The sequence below is a fragment of the Rhinolophus sinicus genome, linkage group LG01 (assembly GCF_036562045.2).
Source record: "Rhinolophus sinicus isolate RSC01 linkage group LG01, ASM3656204v1, whole genome shotgun sequence".
NCBI classification, from domain to species: Eukaryota; Metazoa; Chordata; class Mammalia; order Chiroptera; family Rhinolophidae; genus Rhinolophus; species Rhinolophus sinicus.
Genome location: NC_133751.1, coordinates 167,896,949 through 167,918,089, shown reverse-complemented (window position 1 = coordinate 167,918,089; position 21,141 = coordinate 167,896,949).

The following is a 21,141-nucleotide window of genomic DNA, read 5'->3' as shown; positions in this document are numbered from 1 at the left end:
ATCTCTTGTTATAATCTTTGTTTTAAACTATTTTGTCAAATATAAGTACTGCTAACTCAGTTTTTTTTTTCTTTGTTTGTTTGTTTGTTTTCTTCCATTTCAATGAAATATCTTTTTCTATCCCTTTAAGTCTATGAGGTGTGATCAAAAAATGCGGTGAATGTTTAAATTAAAAGAAAATTATTATGGTAAAAGACACATTGCTATTAATCCCCCTCAAAATACTCCCCCTTGCTTCAAACACACTTATCCCATTGTTCTTGCCACTTTCTGAAGCAGTTCTGCAAGTCCCCTTTTGTGAGTGTCTTTAGTTGTGCTGTCGTGGCTGCCTTGATGTCCTGAATTGATTCAAAACATTTACCTTTCATGGTCATTTTGACTTTGGGCTAGAGCCAGAAGTCACATGGTGCCAGATCCCATGAATAAGGTAGATGAGGACACACCATAATGTTTTTATTTTATTCTAATTTTATTTATTTTTTATTGTGGAATAGTGTGTTTCTCAGGGCCCATCAGCTCCAAGTTGTTGTCCTTCAACCTAGTTGTGGAAGGCACAGCTCAGCTCCAAGTCTAGTCACTGTTTTTCAATCTTTAGTTGCAAGGGGCACAGCCCACCATCCCATGCAAGAATTGAACTGGCAACCTTGGCTACCAAGAGTTCGCAGTCTAACCAACTGAATCATCTGGCTACCCCTCTGGAAGCTCAGAGGCAGCTCGTTGTCTTCAATCTTGTTGTGGAGGGTGCAGCTCACTGGCCCATGTGGGAATTGAACCGGCAACCCTGTTGTTCAGAGCTCGCACTCTAACCAATTGAGCCATCTGGCCACCCCCATAATGTTTTTATTTGACAGAAATTGCTGTACTAGAAGTGATGCGTGGCACAGAGTCTTTCTGTTGTGATCACCAAATATGGTGAATGCTGCTGCTGAGTACCAGCCAACGGAAAGGCAGGGATCTTCAACATAGGAAGCAGCACATAGAACCTTAGTAACAGTGTGTGAAAAATTTCAATTTGTTCAATTTCAGGGCAGTCAGTTGAGTGTGAGCTATGGATGAGAGAAGGTGTGTTTTAAAGTGTGCTGTAAATCATCCTCCATCATGACAACTCTCCGTGTCACACATTGCTTCCAGTGTACTGCAATTTTTGTCAAATAAAAAGAGTATGTTTTTTTTCTCATCCACCTTATTCACTGGATCTGGCACTGTTGGACTTCTGGCTCTTCCCCAAAGTCAAAATGATTCAGGACATTGAGGCAGTCATGACAGTGCAACTAAAGACATTCATGAAACAGTACTTCCAGAACTGCTTCAGAAAGTGGCAAGAATGATGAGGTAAGTGTGTTCAAAGGGAGGGGGAAGTGTTTTGAGGAGGATTAATGGTAATATATCTTTTATAGTAATTTTTTTTTAATTTAAACATTCATCATATTGTTTGATCACACCTCATACATGTGTCTTTCAATCTAAAGTGAGTCTCTTATAAGGAACATATGTAAGGGTCTTGTTTTCTTATCCATTCAGTCACCCCATGTCTCTTCATTGGAGCATTGAATCCATTTACATTGAAAGTAATTGTTGATAGATATGTAGTTATTGCCATTTTATTATTCATATTTTTTCACCTTTTTTCTTCTTCTTAAATAAGTCCCTTTAACATTTCTTGTAATCCTGGTTCGGTGGTGATGAAATCCTTTAGCTTTTTCTTGTCTGGGAAGCTCTTTATCTGTCCTTTGATTTTAAATGATAGCTTTGCTGAGTAGAGTAGTCTTGTTTGTACGTTCTTGCTTTTCATCACTTGGAATATTTTGTGCCAATCCCTTCTGGCTTGCAAAGTTTCTGTTGAGAAATTAGCTGACAGTCTTATGGGAGTTTCCTAATAAGTAACTAGTTGCCTTTCTCTTGCTGCTTTTAGGTTTCTCTCTCTGTCTTTAACCTTTGCCATTTTAATTATAATGTGTCTTGGTGTGGGCCTGTTTGGATTCATCTTGTTTCGGACTCTCTGCACTTCCAGGGCTTTTATGTCTATTTTCTTTGTCAGGTTAGGAAAGTTTTCAGTTGGTGTTTTCTTTAAACAGGTTCTCAATTGCTTGCTTTCTCTCTTCTTCTGGTACCTCTATGATGTGAATGTAGTTATGCTGATGTTATTCAAGAGGTCTCATACTTTTTCATTTTTTTTCTATTCCAATTGGGTGAATATTGCTACCTTGTTTTTTAACTCACTGATTTGATCCTCTGGTTCACCTAGTCTGCTGGTGATACCTTTCAGTGCATTCTTAATTTCAGTTATTATATTCTTCACTTCTGACTGGTTCTTTTTCATGGTTTCTATGTCCCTTTTTATGCTTGCTATCTCTTTGTTGAAATTTTCGTTAAGTTCCTTGAGCATCCTTGTATCCAGTGTTTTGAACTCTGTCTCTGGTAGGTTTTGTGCCTCCATTTTATTAGTTCTTTTTTGGGAGTTTTCTCCTGTTCTGTCATTTGGGATGTGTTTCTTTGTTTCCTCATTTTGGCTGCCTCTTTGTATTTGTTTCTATGTATTAGGTAGATCTGCTACATCTCCATCTTGGCCGGTGGCCTTATGTAGTAGGTACCATGGGGGACCCAGTGGCACAGTCTCCCTGGTCACTTGTGCTGGGTCATCCAGGAGTGTCCCTTGTGTGGGTTGTGTGTGACCTTTTGTTATAGTTGAGACTTAATTGCTGTGGGCATATCAGTGGGTGGGAATGACCCTTAGGCTGACTGTCTGTGGGGCTTGACCACGTCCACAGCTCATAGGCTGCTGTGCAGGGAGCTTACCCCACTGAGCAGGATTCCCCCCAGTGGGCTCTGGTGCCTGTTTAAACCACATTTTGGTTGTGCTGCTTGCGGGGCTAATTGGTCTGAATGCTACCTCCAAGTATGTTGATTCTGAGGCCTCTTGGGAGGGGCTCCAGTGCAGGCCCAGGTCACCCACTTCTTGTGACCTGCTGGTGACTACTTGGTAGGAGCTATAAAGCAATCTGTGGTTAGTCACTGCCTATGTTAAACCTGGAGGCATGTGGGAGAAGCCACAATGTGAACTGAGGATGGCTACCACTGGTAACCAGGCCTGGGGTAGCTCTGCAAAAGTCAGGACACCACAAAGCCTGCTGCTGCCTCCGTGCTCCTGTAAGGTTCAGCCGCTAAAAAACCTTTGTGTAGTACTCGAGTTGGGTGAGGTGGGGTCTCAGGGAGTCACCAGAATGTGATAAGCTGTGCTCAATAGATTAATGTAGATCTGGTTTGATGCTAGTGCTGAGCGTCGATCTACTCAGCAAAATTGTCAGAGAATATGAAGGTCTGCCTGAGGCCTGAGAACCACCAATAGTTGTCCAAGAAAGACTGCAATTCTAAAGTAATGTATGAAATGATATTTAAGAAATATTTTGGAGATAATGACATAAACCTTATTTATAGGTTAAAAATCTCTTAAAATGAGATCTTTTGGATAATAAATTTATGTCAAACAGATTTTCAAACAGTACAGTTTTTCTTTATGTCTTTTTTGATTGGTGTTACCATGAGATCAAAACTGCTAAATTATTTGTAGAATAGATTAAAAATATCTCAAGTATTCTAAGATTTTGATGATTATAACAAATATGAATTTGCACTTATTCTTTTATTTCTTTTCATTGAGTATCATTTTGATGATCTACCTTGCGCTGAAAACTTAGCCAGTTATTGATGATACAATGGTTAATAAACATGGTCTTTAAAATCAAGTGAACAGACATGTGAAAGAGAAGCAATATGTTGTAGGAGGTTCTAACATGATCGTATATAAGCAAAATAAGTATTCAAAACTGCCTGCAGAGGTTTGTGAGAAATTTACATATAATATGATACACGGAGTGGACCTGTACATATAGAGGAAAGATGAAAGTTTCCTACATAGAAAGACACACAGACACACACACACACACCACTTAAATATGACTTTCAGATTTTACTACAATGAAGCAGCTTATATTAGACTATCCCTCCTCTGAAGTAATTATAAAGCTTGGACAGATACTTAATAACACAATGTTTAATAACATTGAAAATGGGACCCGCCCAGTGGCTCAGGCGGTTGGAGCTCTGTGCTCCTAACACTGAAGGCTGCCTGTTCGATTCCCACATGGGCCAGTGCCAGGTGGCTCAGTTGGTTGGAGCACAGGCTCTCAGCCACAAGGTTGCCGGTTTGACTCCCACAGGGGATTGTGGCCTATGCCTCCTGCAACTAACAATGGTGACTGGACTTGGGGCTGGGCTGCGCCCTCCATGACTAAGATTGGAGGGACAACAACTTGACTTGGAAAAAATCCTGGAGGTGCACACTGTTCCCCAATAAAGTCCTGTTCCCTTTCCCCCGCAAAAAAAAAAAAAAAAAAAAAAAAAAAATTGAAAAGTATCAATTTAGGCAAGGCTCGAGAGATTATAATACTTGAAAAAGGGAAATATGAGGAGAGACAGCACTCATTTTGGATATTTGCTGAGTACAATTTTTTTTACAGTTCCAAGTTTACTATAAGAGTCCAAGGATTAGATAGCAATATTTTTGGACTAAGGATACCAGGTCAGAGTTTGAGTTGAAAAGTGGTAGGAACTCCGAAAAGAGACTCACAAGATTCCCAAAATATTCCCATCAATTTGTTGGTTCACTCCTAAGCTGTCCATGTACAGGGAAACTTCAAGAAACACAGCAGAAAAATAATATCTGAGAAGCGAAATACCACATTTGAAAAAAAAACATTTGAAGATTTGATTTTCAAATTTTGTAAGAAGTCCTGAACATGATAGATAATTCCCAAAAGATGCAACTGATCTTAAATTAAATGAATAAATTATGAAAAATAAGTTCAAAAGCATTCATATTTAAATTTACAGAAAATATTTAATTTAATTTGGGATTCATATGACTCTTCATGTTTAATATGAAACAAGGTGGAATCTTTGAAAGAGTGCCTTGAACCTCAAGAGTTCTCATATCAGTTCTGATCTTTCTCTCCCAAGTTAAAAGATGTACAAAGGGAGGTGCTGGCTTTGTACCATGGGGTTGTAACAAAATAGGCCTCAAGGAGAATAATCTTTGCTCAATGAAAAACAGTCTGTAGAGAAAATATTATAAAGAAGTGGAATCCTAATTTGTGTATATAAGAAAAATTATTCCAATGTTATTAAAAGGTTAAAAAGAGATTATGATGAACAGATGTGTACTCGTGTGACAATTAGAACAAAGGAGATAGTCTGTGATTGTTGCCTGTATTTTAGGCAAAGATGAAAGGCACAGATGGAATATTGTCACTCTGTACATCCTTGTTCTCTGTTAGAATGTTGGAAGGATGCCAAGCATTGCCAGGGCAAGTTTCCAAAGTTTATTATTATATAGGGATTTCCTTTATCAATTATTTGCTTCTTAGTTTCTTATTTTGGTATTTTTCATTAATTATGGAATGAAGCTGTATCAATAAAACAGTTCCAAATGTATATTTCCTTTACCTGTAAATTAGAATGTGCATATAATTTTTTTTTTTTTTTGTAATTTTATTTAGTTTTCACTCCAGTGACATTGCTTGCTTTATTTTGGATGCCATGTAGCCCTAAATCATTCAAATAAATATGTATAGCTGGACTGTCAGGGAACAAATGATTGGCATGAGCCATCAATGTTCATTATGATGAAACTTTGGCATGCTTTATATTAGAAAAAGCCAAATTCAATAATGTCATGTAGCCTGCCAGATATTTCATTGCAAAATATGATAGGTTTTACCAAAATAATGTTTCATAAGCAAGGTCAGTTGTATTCGATTAAATTGTCTTTATATGCTCTTAATATCAATTTATGACACGACAAATTTTTTGTTAATTTTGAAACTATAATTTTATTCTTCTATTTGTAATTTTCAACCTTCAATTAATCAAAGACAATTTTAGTAGTAAAATGAAGGTTTAATCTCATCAACTTAAGAAATAAATATACTTTAATATTAGTTTTTTAGGAAGTTACCTTAGATTATAGAAATAATTTTCTTCTCCACATTATATTGTTAGCTCTTATATTCCCTGCTCCTATGAAAAAAAGATTTAAAAAAATCTATTTTTCTATGCATGAAATGGCTTGTTAATTACTCTCAGACAAAATTGATCATCAACTTGATAGTCTTTTTTTCTTTCAAAATCTACCAGTTAACTCTATAAGTAACCTTTATTAAATTATGTCTTACAGTTATGTAGAAATGCAGAATAAAGTTAAACAAGCATGCTCTGTCAGAATTTTACATATATACATATGTGATACACACATATACATAGAATCTACATGCTTAGTATAAAGTACTTTACAGAGTAATGCTCAATTACCTGTTGACTGAGAGAGTAAGTGAATGGGACAAGTAATTTTGACTCTATTGATACTGTATTAACTGAATATTTAGAAATGGGAATAAAAAATTGCAAGGAATAAGCCATAAAATTATTAAGAAATGGGAGATAATTTCTTAAAAAACTGACTTATGGGGCTGGCCCAGTGGCTCAGGCGGTTAGAGCTCCATGCTCCTAACTCCGAAGACTGCCAGTTCGATTCCCACATGGGCCAGTGGGCTCTCAACCACAAGGTTGCCAGTTCAACTCTTCGAGTCCCACAAGGGATGGTGGGCTCTGCCCCCTGCAACTAAGATTGAACACGGCACCTTGAGCTGAGCTTCCTCCTGGATGGCTCAGTTGGTTGGAGCATGGGCTCTCAACCACAACGTTGCCAGTTTGATTCCTCGACTCCCTCAAGGGATGGTGGGCTGTGCCCCCTGCAACTAGAAATGGCAAATGGTCCTGGAGCTGAGCTGTGCCCTCCACAACTAAGGCTGAAAGGACAACAACTTGAAGCTGAACGGCACCCTCCATAACTAAGATTGCAAGGACAACAACTTGACTTGGAAAAAAGGCCTGGAAGTACACACTGTTCCCCAATAAATTTCTGTTCCTCTCCAAAAGAAAAAAAGAAAAAAGAATGACTTATGAAGTATTGACTTACGAAGCACCAGATGTCATTTAAAAATCACTTAAACTTAGGTCCTATTGCACTCAATTTTTCATCATTACTTTGTGGGAAATAAATACTGTGAACTTGCTAATAACAGAATCAGTGAAAACAAGTAAACAAAAATAACAATAGCAATAACAAAAACTTAGTCATATGTTCTGAGGTCAGATGGTCTAACTTTCCTGGCTTGTCTACTTATGAATTAACAAGATGTTAAGCAAGTTAAACAGGAATTGACTATTATGTAATCACCTCTTAATCCCTTAATTTCTGACCATTCTTGCAGAAATCACCCATGCCCTCCTACTGTAAAAGCCATACATCTTTCTTGACCTTGCTTCAGCATTTTTGCCACCCACCTTGAATTTCTTGCATCCATCCGTTTCCTTTCATCAGTCAACTTCTTCTCCATGTTCATTGAGAAGTCTTTACAAAGACTAAATTTTATCTCTACATATTCTGATTCCCCAGTGTTCCTTCTTCCCACCTCTTCTGCAAGCATCCCTTACACATAATTTTAAGTATCTGATATCCAGGCTTAGAAGTCCAGCGTCCTAATTAAAGTGATTAGCTCAGTATTCTGGTATCTTAAATTCAGTCTGTTTAAAACCCAAATTAGCCCTCATCTTCCCTCACAATCTCTTAAGATGTCCTTTTTTCTTGGTCTAGTTCGTCTTTCTAAGGCTACTGTGGCCACTTTATTAAAAATAAATGTTTTTCTACTTCAAGTTTGTACTTCAAATCTTTTGCACTTCAAGTTTATTTTGCTAGTATGACAACTACACAATAGTTATTTAAATTCTAACCACTTTTCCTATTAAAGCATTTCTTTTAAGACATGAGTCATGTCTTATATGAAGTTACACATAAACATTTAGCACAGTGTCTGGAACGTATTGAGGATTATTATTTTTTTTAAATTTTAACATGACCAAATGCATATAAATAAATCATCAAGTGGAGAAATATTTATAAGATCCACTGTTTAAAACGTCATAAAATAAACTTTTAAGTGTTACTGTATACAACATAAAATTCACTAATGAAACATTCAGGTCCTTCTTGTATGTAAAATAGCAAAATAATAAGTCCATGAGGTAGTGTCCTGAATAAAGTGTGAGCCGAGGGAGTTGCGAATTGTAGTAATCACCATTTCGTTTCTAAGAAATTGAATATCTAAATGGCCAGACAATAATTAAACTAATATATAACCCATTAGTTAGTCATGAAAGGCTTTGTTGTTGCTGTAATATGAGCTGTGCAGATAAATGAACTGAGGAATTATTGAATGGGACAGAAAGTACTGTAGCACTGAGATTTCACTTCTGGATGTACACTGCTGCGCGTTATGATGGCATCCAAAGCTTTCATGTTTTGCATACACAAGCTTCCCTGTGTCACTTCAAAATTAATCTCTCAATACCCATTCTTGCGTTGGGCTCAATTGCTAAATTAAAATAACTATTAATAATAATTATATATATTTATATTTTTTCTTTTGTACACTATGAGTCTAACCTATAAAATGAAACAAAATAACCAGTAGGCTATATCAGAATTTTAAACTAAAAGCCCAAGAAAAATAGGTCATTAAATGTTAATAAGATTTTTTTTCTTTTTTTACTCTGTAGGAACATAATTCTGTATGCTCTTGTCACCTTTATTCGAATCCTGACATCTAGCTCTTGAATAAATAGACTGGAGATTATCATGCAGTATACATTCATGTGTAAAGTGGAATTCCTATTAAAGTTCATTGCTTCAATTGAAATATGCATTGTAGAATTTCCAGTGACGAGCCCTGCTGTGGTCTGTCATATGATACACTGGAAACACACTTTACTCTTTCAGCTTATTCTTTAGTGCCTGGGGAATGTGTTATTAATTTTATTTTGTTTATTTATTTATTTTTTGTTATGCTTTGCAATATTTTGACAGAAAAGCCACTAACCGTAGTACTGAGTGATTACACTAAAAGGTAATATGTAATATTGTTACACTAGTAATGCTATTTAAATGTGGAAAACCATAACACAGGCAAATCAGTGTGCTTGTGCTGCTGCAAGGAATATTTGTGTTTATAAGAATAATTTTCTATCTTGTATTCTTATAGTAAAATTTCACTGAGAATGATTTTGATTTTAAGAATTTACCCTAGACAAATTTTAATCATAGTATGGAATAAAGTAGTATACTATCATTACAAAGGATAAGGGATTATATTAAATTTGGATCAGTATTTAAGTTCATAATATTTTTCCCCTATCTGATCCCTCCTCTCCTTTCCCCTTAAATTTAGACCTGTATTATATCACTTACCTGACTAGTGAGAAAGCATTTTAAGTATTTTCCCTGATTTCAGTGGTTAACACACCTTCATTTCCCCCCCTTAATATCACAGCTGAAATATTCTTTTTAAAATGCAATTCTGAGGCTATCATCCTACGGCTGAAAATGTTGAATGGCTTTTCAATACCTATGGCCCAATGCACCCATATATTAGCTTTGTACCTGTGGTCAGTTATTTTATCAAGATATTCAGAAGAAAAAAGAGTCATTAAAAAAATTCAAAACAGTCTTTGAGAAAGAATTTTTTTATGAAATTGATCTCCTGAGGATAAAAAATAAGTGAACTGTACAAAATATTCTTAAAATTCTGTGTTTTCAGAGGCAATGTTTCACGAGAATAGGACTGTCAATATATACAAACTGAGAAAATATATCATACCCATTACAAAGATTATAGGTTCCCACAATATCTAAAAGAGATAAATACAAAAACAAATACACTAAGCTTATCATAACACTGTTAAAAACCAAAGTAGCCAGAGTCATATTACAGTTTAACTCAGAGGAACAACAATAAGAATGTTCCCTCTTCAAAAGAAGCAATGGGGCCAGAAGACAATGAAATTATATAATTCACCTGAAAGTCAAATTAAAATAATAAAGCTTTCAGGGGGTTGGGGGAAAGGGAATACAGATTCATGATTTGAGATAAATAATAATACCTTAATCAGAAATAAGAATAAAAATGATGAAGATAAATAAAAGGTAAATTGGGGTACATTAAAATTAAGAAATTCTACTCAAATGACAAAGGAGTCACATCTAGAATATACAATTCCTAAAAATTAGTAATAAAAAGACATACAATCTAGTAAAATATTAGGTGCTTCACGGAAATGTTTATCTAGATGGTTATCAGGATTCTGCAATGACTATATTCACTTCCAATAAAAAAATATATATATACATAGTATTACAATACGATGATATATGATATGATATGAATGTATGTGTCCATATACATACATATATATATATATCTTTTTTTCTTAGAAGTGAATATTATCTAAGTCAGATAGTTCCAAGTCAGATAGCTCTTTTGACCATAGTCTCTTCCTTAGCAATCTCAGGACTTGCTTGCCTGGGTTGTGTTATAACTTAACAATAATTATTGATCTGGTGGCCAATAGGGGAATGGGGCTTAGATCCTGAGCAGGCACATGTTCTCTTGCAAGACAGAGATATCTGTATCAATTTCAAGCAAGAAAGGAAGCACAGGTCGTTAGGAGAGAAGTGAGTCAAGGTTTTTGAGTGCATAATTCCCAGATGTCCACATCCCAATCAGCATCTTATTCCTTCTCAATCAGATCAAGCATGCTTGGCATAGCCAACTGGTTGGGAATGCTAATTCAACCTTCATTGGAGCACTGCTGTCATAATACTCTCCAGACCTTGTCCTCAGCTCTTTTGCTCTGCATCCAAAGGAGATGACAGTGTCTATACACTGGCAGGGAGGCTACCTGGTTTTCACTCCTTGACTTAATTTAGTAGTTAGTTACCCTCAGCCATTCATTATTTTTCAACAATAGTCCTCCTATTCCTTTTGTCATAATAATTACTACTTCTCCTAGACCTCTCACAAGTCTGAGATTTTGCACTTGCCCGTGCATTTCCTTTAACCAGTATAGTATACTATCCCAGTTCCTCACTGGTGAAAGTTTCAACAATTTCACTGTCACCTTGTGCCAGTCTATCTGTGTTTTGCCCTTAACCAGTGAGTGAGTGTGTCCCCATTGCAGCTCCTGATGCCTATGGTGATGCTGAACCATGGGGAATCCCAGGAATAGGAGAAGTACTTGGAAATACACATATAAGCTACATATTCTAAAGTGTCATGCTTCCTGAAGCTCAGGACCCATGGCAGGGGTACTACTTGCCCAAGTTTAAGGGTGGCGCTATATTCAGCATTTGCAAACACCAGTAGGTTCCCTTTATATTTGTACCAATTTATATTTCTATCAGCGATGTATAAGAATTAAAAATACGTATTACAGTAAAAAACACATTGTCATTAATCCCCCTCTAAGTACTCCCCCTAGCTTCACACACCCTTATCCCATCATTTTTGTCACTTTCTGAAGCAGTTCTGGAAGTCCCTTTTGTGAGTGTCTTTAGTTGCGCTGTTGTGGCTGCGCTGTGATGTCTGAATCGATTCAAAACATTTACCTTTCATAGTCATTTTGAATTTGGGGAAGAGCCAGAAGTTGCACAGTGCCAGATCAGATGAATAAGATGGATGAGGACACACTATAATGTTTTTATTTGACAGAAATTGCCATACCACAAGCAATGTGTGACATGGAGTGTTGACATGATGGAGGACGAAACTGTTTGCCCATTTCTAAGGCCATTTTCTAAACACATTGTTTCTTAAATATTCTAAAAAACCCTTATAATATTCAGGGTTCACTGTAATGTTCTTGGGTACAAACGCAGCTCACACAATTCCATCAAGGTCAAAAAACACAATTAACATTATCTTGATGTTCCTCGTAGATCTTGATTGACTTTTTTTCTTTCTTTTTTTTTTACACGAGGAAAACTGAGTTATTTCCATTGAGGACTCTGAACCTTGGTCTCAGGATCATAACCATAGGCCCAAGTTTCATCTCCTTTGATGACATGTCTTTAAAAGCTGGAATCTGAAGCAGCAACGCCAACGAAATTGACAAACACTGTTGCTTTTGTTTGACGGTCAAAACATCTGGAACAAATTTCGTACTCATTTTCCTCTTGTTCAAATCTGTTGTTAAAATGCTTTGAACAGAACCATAAGAGATTTTCACGTCCTCAGAAATGTCCCTAAGAGTCAATTTCCTGTTTGATTGAAACATTTTGCTTAGTCGTTCAACATTCTCTTGGGTTCTTTATGTTGAAGGACACTCCAATCTCTCTTCATCTTCAATCAAGTCACAACCATTACAAAATCACTTAAACCATTTGTAAACCATCTTCATGGATACTGCAGCATCACTATAAACTAACTTTAACATTTCGTGTATTTCTTTAGCACTTTTTTGCAGTTTGAAACAAAATTTCATGTTAATGCATTGTTCGTGATCCATGATTTATAACACACTTTAAAACACACTTTCTCTCAATCATAAGTCACTCACGACTGACTGCACTGAACAAGTTGAAACTTGTCACACACTGTTAGTAAGGTTCGGCATGCCGCTTCCCATATTGAAGATCCCTGCCTTTCCATTGGATGGCACTTGGCAGCAGTATTTACCTTATTTGTTGATTACACCTCATATTGTATAATTCTATTTATTTGAAGTTTACTACTCGGCAAAATAATCTATGGTGATGGATATAAAAATAGTGGTGTTATTGGACAGGGGAGGAGAGTCACTGGGTCGTGGTATGAGAGAGCCTTCTGAGGTGCTGGAAATATTGTTCATCTTGATGGGTGACAGTTATCATAAGTAAAAGTTAATCAATTGAAATAAATTTAAGGTTTGTGCATTTTGTACAGTATTGAAGGATATTTTTAATTAAATAAATGTAAATAATTTGTTTTGTGCATAGAACAATGATCTAATTTTCCACTGTTCCTTTTTGTAAAAGTTTGAAACATCAGACTTTAAAATTATCACCATCCTTCAAATGTCATATATTATTTTAGCATAAATTCTCATTTAAATATATTGTTTCAACTGAGTGCTTTTCATATAACGATAATGATTTAATTTCCATAAATATATAAAACAATTTGAATGAAACATAACTTAGGTGATGTCAAATGTATATAGGACCTGAAATAACTTGGTCCAAAATTCCTAAAGAATATTTTTATGTCAGACATAAAATACTGCATTAATTCTTTCAGGATTACAAAAAATACTAATGCTAGGATATTAACTTTATTTTGATTATGCTCTTCACATTCTGCTCTTTCATATCTGTTTAGTCTTTCCCTAAATATAGTCTATTAATGACTCCAAATAAAAATAGAAATCAACTCATAGACACAGACAATACTTTAGTGGTTGCCAGAGGGTAAGGGGGTGGGGGGTGGGGGTGGGAGATGAGGTTAAGGGGGATCGAATATGTGGTGATGGAAGGAGAACTGACTCTGGGTGATGAACACACAATGGGATTTATAGATGATGTAATACAGAATTGTACAACTGAAATCTATGTAATTTTACTAACAATTGTCACCCCAATAAATTTAATAAAATAAAATTTAAAAAAAATAGAAATAATCCATGTTGGGAGTTGATAAGTATAATTTAAGCATCCCTGATGTTTCTAAGCAACTTTTACATAAGGTAACTACAAGGTCATTCAAAACTTTAAATGGTCCTTTTGAATCGTTATATTAATCATGCTCCTTTGCCAGTGGGCTAGGTATGACAGCATGGAAACAGAAATCTCAGGGAATGGAATAATGCAATAAATTTACATATGTGATTTACTGAGCCTGTCACCGTACACATTAGTTGCGTTTCCTGGAAATATTGCACATTGGCAAAATTAGTGGATATATCTACATAAGAGGATGTTAGATCTCAGCTTAATCCACATAAACTGTCACTAAATAAACTTTATACAAAACGTTTATATAGAAACTTAAGGTTTACTAACTTCTATTTATTTTTTTAATCATCCAGTGCACTTAAAAACAGTCATGTAAGGATCTGCCCTCTCTTGAAGTATCATGCACATACTTCTTTTCCCTTCCTTTGTACTAGTCCATTCCCCTAAATAATACCAATCCCCTTTAATTTATTTCCATTAAGTCCTTTGGCACAATAGAAAGTTATTTTGGAGCAGTTGTCTTTTCAGGCTTTTTTTTTTTTTACCTCAACCCACATTAGGAACTACAGTTTGCATCATTACCTGTTTAAATAGTAATATGATTGGAAAAAATTCATGAACAGTACTTACCCTAAGCATATCAATTCTATTCTATTATTCTATATACATGCTGCCTATTACCAAGTAAATTGATTTGATGATCCTGTCATGTATTGTGTAAAAAACAGATAAAGATACTTTTCAAGAGCTTGCTAAAAAAAAAAAAAAAAAAAAAAATTCTAAATTTTTGCTTACTTTAATTGAAAATTGAGTCTCAGTTGGGAAGAAAGGGAAATATTATATTTTTGTTACTTCTAAACCATAAATCACCATGTTTTTTAAATAATGCATACCTCTTTTTAATGATCTTAAACACTTTTTATGTCATCTACCTCCACTCATATCCCCACATTCATTAAGGACATCATGCCTGGCTTGTTATCTTCATCCCTATTAAACATGTTTCATCGTGAATGTCTTCAGAGCCATGTGTCATCATATTCAGTGCCTTATTTCACAATTTTCTGACATCAACTGAAATGATTTCTCCTCCATTTTAATTACTTGAAATATTCAACTCCTGAAAGTTTTTTGTACTATACATATGTCTTTTGACATAACATTAAATTTAAAGAGAAAAACATCAAGAATAGTACAAGGAAGTCACATATATCTTTCATCCAAATTCCCCAGTTTTTAATATTTTACCGAATTAAATATAAATTTAAAATTGTTGGTCCTCTAAACTTATTAAAGAAAACACTTAATTGCACATTAGAATATGAACTTTTATGAGTTTATAGGCATAAGTAAATAAGATCAAAAACAAATATGAGTTTTACATTTATCTATAAATGAAGAATCAAATCAATAAAAAAATTTACATATGAATATTAAATATAAGCAAAAGTTTAGATATCTCTTAGATGGGATGAAATAAAATGAACACGTGAAAATTTCAATACAGTGATAAGTCTATTGCTACACTTTGTTAGATTTGTACGATTAAAAATATAAAACTACTCATAGTATTTCTCTTGATTAGTAAATCGTGGATTAACAGTGTAGAAGACAGAACCACTGTGAGGGTATCTTGGGATATTTATGTAAGACAATTTTTTTGAATAAATAAAACCAGAGGACATATTAAAAAAAAAAAAAAAGCATTAGAGCTTGTAAAAACAAACAACTCAGGAATTACGTTAGAGCTTGTAAAAAGACTCAAGAATTGCATAGTGTTACTTATTTATCTGTCCTCAAGATAATTTATTAATCTAAGAATCAAGGTATCATAGGTTCACTAAATGAAGCAATACTTACTTGGGGAATGGGAGATAAATATATTCAAGTTGCTTAAAATTCACTGTAGTGCAAGTTATTATTGCTGATTCAGTTTGCTAAGTATTATCCAAAAATCAATGTGAGTGGGAAAACAAATTGAACTTGTACTGAGATTTGAATGATTCCAATACTGTTTCTCTTAAGATGTAGCTCCTTAGGCGTCACATAAAATGAGACATAATCAGCTTTCAGTATATATTTGCCTTCATTAATCACAAACTGTAGGCAAATTTGGAACTTGCAAATTTAGATTCTTTATTGTTGTTTCATGTTAATGATTACTGTTGTTTATTCTCCTTTGGGTTTAACATTTTCAGCAACTATAGAGTACAGATGGTGGAAAGCCCTTGCAGAAATGTAATCAGTAAATATGAACATGTTGTATTCAAAACAAATGATAAAGGAAAATACTGAATTACTCTTTACCCTAGATAATAAATCAAAATGCTATGATATAAATGTATATAGCAAAGCAGTCACAATTTTGTTTATCACTGGAATCACTGACTATGTATGTATTACAAAATAAGATATTAATGCCCAATTAAGTGCTTATATTAGACAAAAAGATACACAATAATTTCTATATCACATCTGATGCAAACATTATTGAAATAAGTTTACATAATTCATGAAAATATGATTAACAATAAAAAAAATTAGGAAATTGGTAAAAAAAACCTGTAGTACTTTAAATATTATCTTAACATTAACATCCTATAAAATTGTTAATCTATAAAACCATTTTAATCACAAAATTTACAACCATAGAACTTTAGTTGCATGCAAACACCACCCAAATAAGAACAATAATTTTTAAAAGTATTTTTCAATTAAAAAATATTTAAAATACATGAAATTTACCAATTTCTCCACTTTTCATACAAATAAAATAATATATAGCCTTGAAAACCAACCCTTGATCAGGTTGCTACCAACATAAAAGGTTACCAATTTAGAGGAAGATGTGGCTGAACAATTATCAAGCTTCTTCAGGACTGTTTCAAACATAACAGGAGCAATCAGTCCATTTCCAACCATGCTTCTTCCTTTTTATATAAAAGGGCATGGGATTTAGGAAGAGAAAATTAGTCTCTTTACTCTCACAGTTTGTGAGTTGGCCGTGGGGTATATATTAAAAGGCACATAGGATTTAGTCATATCTACTGATAATCAATTCAAGTTTAAAAGGTGTTTAATTGATATTTTAGTAGTAAGCTACTTACTGAGGAAAATTCCCAGGGGAAAGAAAGGCAGGCAGATGATCCAGTCTAATTTTATTGAAAAATTGATAATTTGAACTCTAGACTAATGGACTAATGTTATTTACTCGGAGAAGAAGTCTTATCAATGAAATGTTTTGAGTGCACTATTCCTAGTATCTTAATTTGGGCTGCTCTAACAAATTTCAATAGATTATATGACTTAAACAACAAATATTTATTTCTCACAGTTCTTGAGGCTGTAAGTCCAAGCAGGATAAGAGTATAGTTAGGTTCTTGGTGAGAGCCTTCTTCCTGGTTTACAGATGGCCACCTTTTTACTGTATCCTCACATAGAGACAGAGCAAATTTAGTCTCTTTTTCTTATAAGGACATTAGTCTTATCATGGGGGGCTTCACTCTCAGGATCTCATCTAAATCTGCCTCCCAAAGACCCCATCCCTTAATACCATCCCATTGTGTAGTAGGGTTTCAACATATGAATTTTAGGAGGATATAAACATGTAGTCCATAACACTTAGCTTAGGATTTCTTATGGTAAACACATCTACAGGCTATCAAGTATAAAGCATGGCTCCCAGGAGAATTTCACCTAAGCCATATATGTCTCCAATATATAAAATCGAGATGTTTCATAACTTAAGTGCTCCCAGCTGTGTGAGATAATAATCTACTGAATTATCAGAGACTTTATCTTTTAATTAGACGTATTAAGCACATAAGTGTCCAAATGAGCCCATTGCAGGAAAGAAAGACCTGGGTATGCATGTGAAATGTCCCAGACATCTTTCTGCTTTACCCACACCTTTTGATTGCCTGTATCTTTGAAATTATTAGGAATGTGTGATACTGAGTAAGGTCTCCAATTTGTGTGGGCTTGATTTGATAATTAGCGTTTTGTGTTAGTTTGCACTGGTGCTGTGAATACTATTGTCTTCTGGACTCTCAAATCATTGGCTAAGACACATTTAGAAAGAAAAAAAGGGTGGAGGAAATTAAGAGGGACAAGTGTCGCCGATGTAATTTGGAGGAAAAAGATTTAGACCCATGAGGAAACTGAGTGAAATATTAGGGAGCAATGATTCAAAGGAAAAAGTAATGGGAGAGAGGAATTAAAAGAGCTGACTTGGAAGGTCTATTTATTTTATTTTTCAGGGAGATACCTCAAGAAAGGAAAAAAAAAAAGATAAGCTGGATAAAAAGGCTACTGATATTTGCGAAGCTGAATATAGCTTATCTCTAAAATACCCTTAGAGAATATCCTGGGCCAAATTAATCTAATAGAACTCAGGATCTGTAAGACATGGCTGCCTGGAGAATGTGAGGACTATACAAGTTTTTGGAGCATAAAACGAACATCTTTCATAATTTTACTGCTGCTGATGTATGAGATGATCCGTTGGACTTCTTTTAGAGACCTCATCTTTTCTAGGCTAGAAGGGCAAGTTTCGTGTTCGGAGGACCTGAGGAACTACTTCTGAAATATCAGATTTCTCTTTGCTTCAACCAAGTCTTGGGGTAGCCTATATCTTTCACAGTATTTAGTAAACCTTGATATTGATAAGTATGTTTGACTATCCAATCCTGTGGGTTAGGTCAATAGATTAAAATTCTATTTCCGGCCAGTTTTTAGCAACAGTAGTAATAACGAGGCCCTTAAAAGAGGAGGAGAAATCATCTCAAACTGTTTTTCCTAATACTGGACGGCCTACTTTTCTTCTCTGCTACCTATGTAGTAGATAGGAAATATGCCCTATCTACTCACAAATTAAGATAAATAAGGTCTATAATAATAGGAAATTGTATAATTGGAGGCCAATAAGTGACTACTGAAGCTGAAGGATATTCTGTTAAAGTGCTTGAGTATTTCACAGAGAAATGCTAGCAGAAGCCTGGTCTACTTAGGTATGGATATGTGGACTAAATGATCAGGCAGGTACATTGCTCATTTCAGGTTCTACATGGGAAAAAAAAATGGAGTAAGACCTCCAGTAACTAAGTGGCTGCAAACTTCTTTGAGCAGATGCTTCTGAATGGGTGTGATAGCTCGTTTGTAGCATAAAGAGAGGCTGTGACAAACCTGTCTTAAGAAGAGTTACTTCTCCAGACCCTTCTCGACTTACAAATGATATACTCCTTTTAAAGTGGTTGGACTGCTATAAGACCCTAGACTAGCTTATTGATGACCAAAGAGAGAGCCTAATTTAAAGTTATTGCCATGAATGATGATAGACGTGGTCCTTGGGGGCAGGGATTGGTACTTATTTTGCCTCATTTATGGATGCCTTATATAACCATGCCAAGAAAACATTCTGGAGGTAGCAACTAACCTGCTGGCTTAGTTTCATAGGGTAGATGCTATGTGGATCCAGAGCATATAAATAAAGGAGTGCACTCAAGAGAAAAATAAAATACAGAGAAAAATTAATAACTGGCTCAAGCAAGAAATTCAGAGACTAACAGTGTTTTGTAGGATTTGGCAAAATCATATTATGTATCTTGCCATTAAAAGTCTCACAATACCACTCCCCTGCTGATGTTTTCTGGAATCACCTTCCTAAACAAAAGTGCTACTTGTTAACCCTACTCAGTCTTTGCTTTATGGGACTTAAAAGTAAAAAGAGAAGTAGTAATTATATAAAATGTAAACCAAATAAATACTACAATTAAAAGATTATAATTTTCACATTGAATTCAGGGGAGAAATGTCTACAGGCCACAAAAAAGAGAGATACATTAAATATAAGGGCAAAGATTTATATTGTTATATTCTTACAGAGTTTTACAGATTTTAACACTATGTGAGAACATATATAATTTTCCACACAGTACTTATCATGCCTCCATAAATTAAGTGCTTAATTGATAGTTGTTAATAAGTGAGAAAATGAATTTAATTTAGTTCATGGATATATTCATGATGTTGGCACTTATTTTCCCACATTTAACAGAAATATATTTATTGATATGCCTTATTTGATTTATTTCATTATATTGGTGAATCATGGCTACCCCACCACCCCCTTCACCCTCTGTCCCCACTCCCGTCCAGTCCCCCACAGAAGATTTCAAGAGTATGTAATGGAATAGAGTTATAGAAATAATCTAACTTTAGGAGAACTTTGATTACTAGGTTGTGTCAAATGAACTAGCAATTATACAGAACAATTCAAAAATAATTCATCTTAATGTTCCTTATGGAAAGAACATATTACAAAGCCATTCAGTATCATCAGAAAACTTGATAATCCCTTCCCACAATCAAATAATAAAAAATACTGCAATTTCATTTTGTATTCACTTCTTAATTTCATTCTTTGCACCCATCCCCCAAATTATTTCCCCATCATATGTCAGGTTTCTATCATATGTCTGGTATCCATCATATATCACAGGAACAAATTCAACCACTTCCTAAGAGGTGTTAATTCTGGAATACTTCTCTTAAATTAATCCTTTATTCATCAATAAAAGTAACCTATTTAATGCTAAAATATGACTGTCTTCTCATTTACTTAGTAAAACTCCCCTCACCTCTGAAATAGTAACAAATTGAAAGTCAAAATGTTGTGTGAAATATTAAGCCTTCCATGATCTGATCCCTACCTATTTCTCTAGCATAATCTCTTGTCACTTTCTAACTTTTTCTTCAAACTTCAAAAGTTAGTCAAATAATATATTTTACAGAGCATGCTATCAATTTGTTGCCACTGCATCTTTTCTTTTACTGTTCCACATGCCAAGAATGATTTATCATTTTCTGGCTGATTTACCTAGCTAGCTCCTACTTACCTTTTAAATCTCTGCTTGTGTACTCTCTTTCCTGGAAAGACTTTCTAATTCTATATTATGTTATGTGCCATCACTTTCCTTAACAATCTCTATGATTAAATTTACAAGGCTGCATTATAATAATTTACTAATACATACTAATACTTTCCATTAGGTTGAGAGTTCCTAAAAATCATGAAGTATCTCATTCACCTTTGTATTTTGAGTGTTGAACATAATGCCTTGCAAATTGGAACCTCTCAATAATTTGTAAAGGAAAGAATGAAAATTAAGTTTACAAAATTAATGCTATATAAGCTTGATAGTGTCTGGCAGTTTTTTCTAAAATAATATGCTTACTTAAGCCACGATAATACTGCAAATGAGAAAGATTTCAGAAGTATCTGCTCACAATTCCATACTTTGACAGCTTTCTTAGAATGTTTATTATGAAGCAGACTCTAAATTACATTATTTGCTGATTCCCATCTACTTTCAGCAAAAAAAGCAAAGTTATCTGGTGAAATAATAGAAAGCAAATTTTAAGAAATTCTGAAAAATGTGGAGAGATATTTTTAAGACAATCTTTTTGTAATACGCACATGT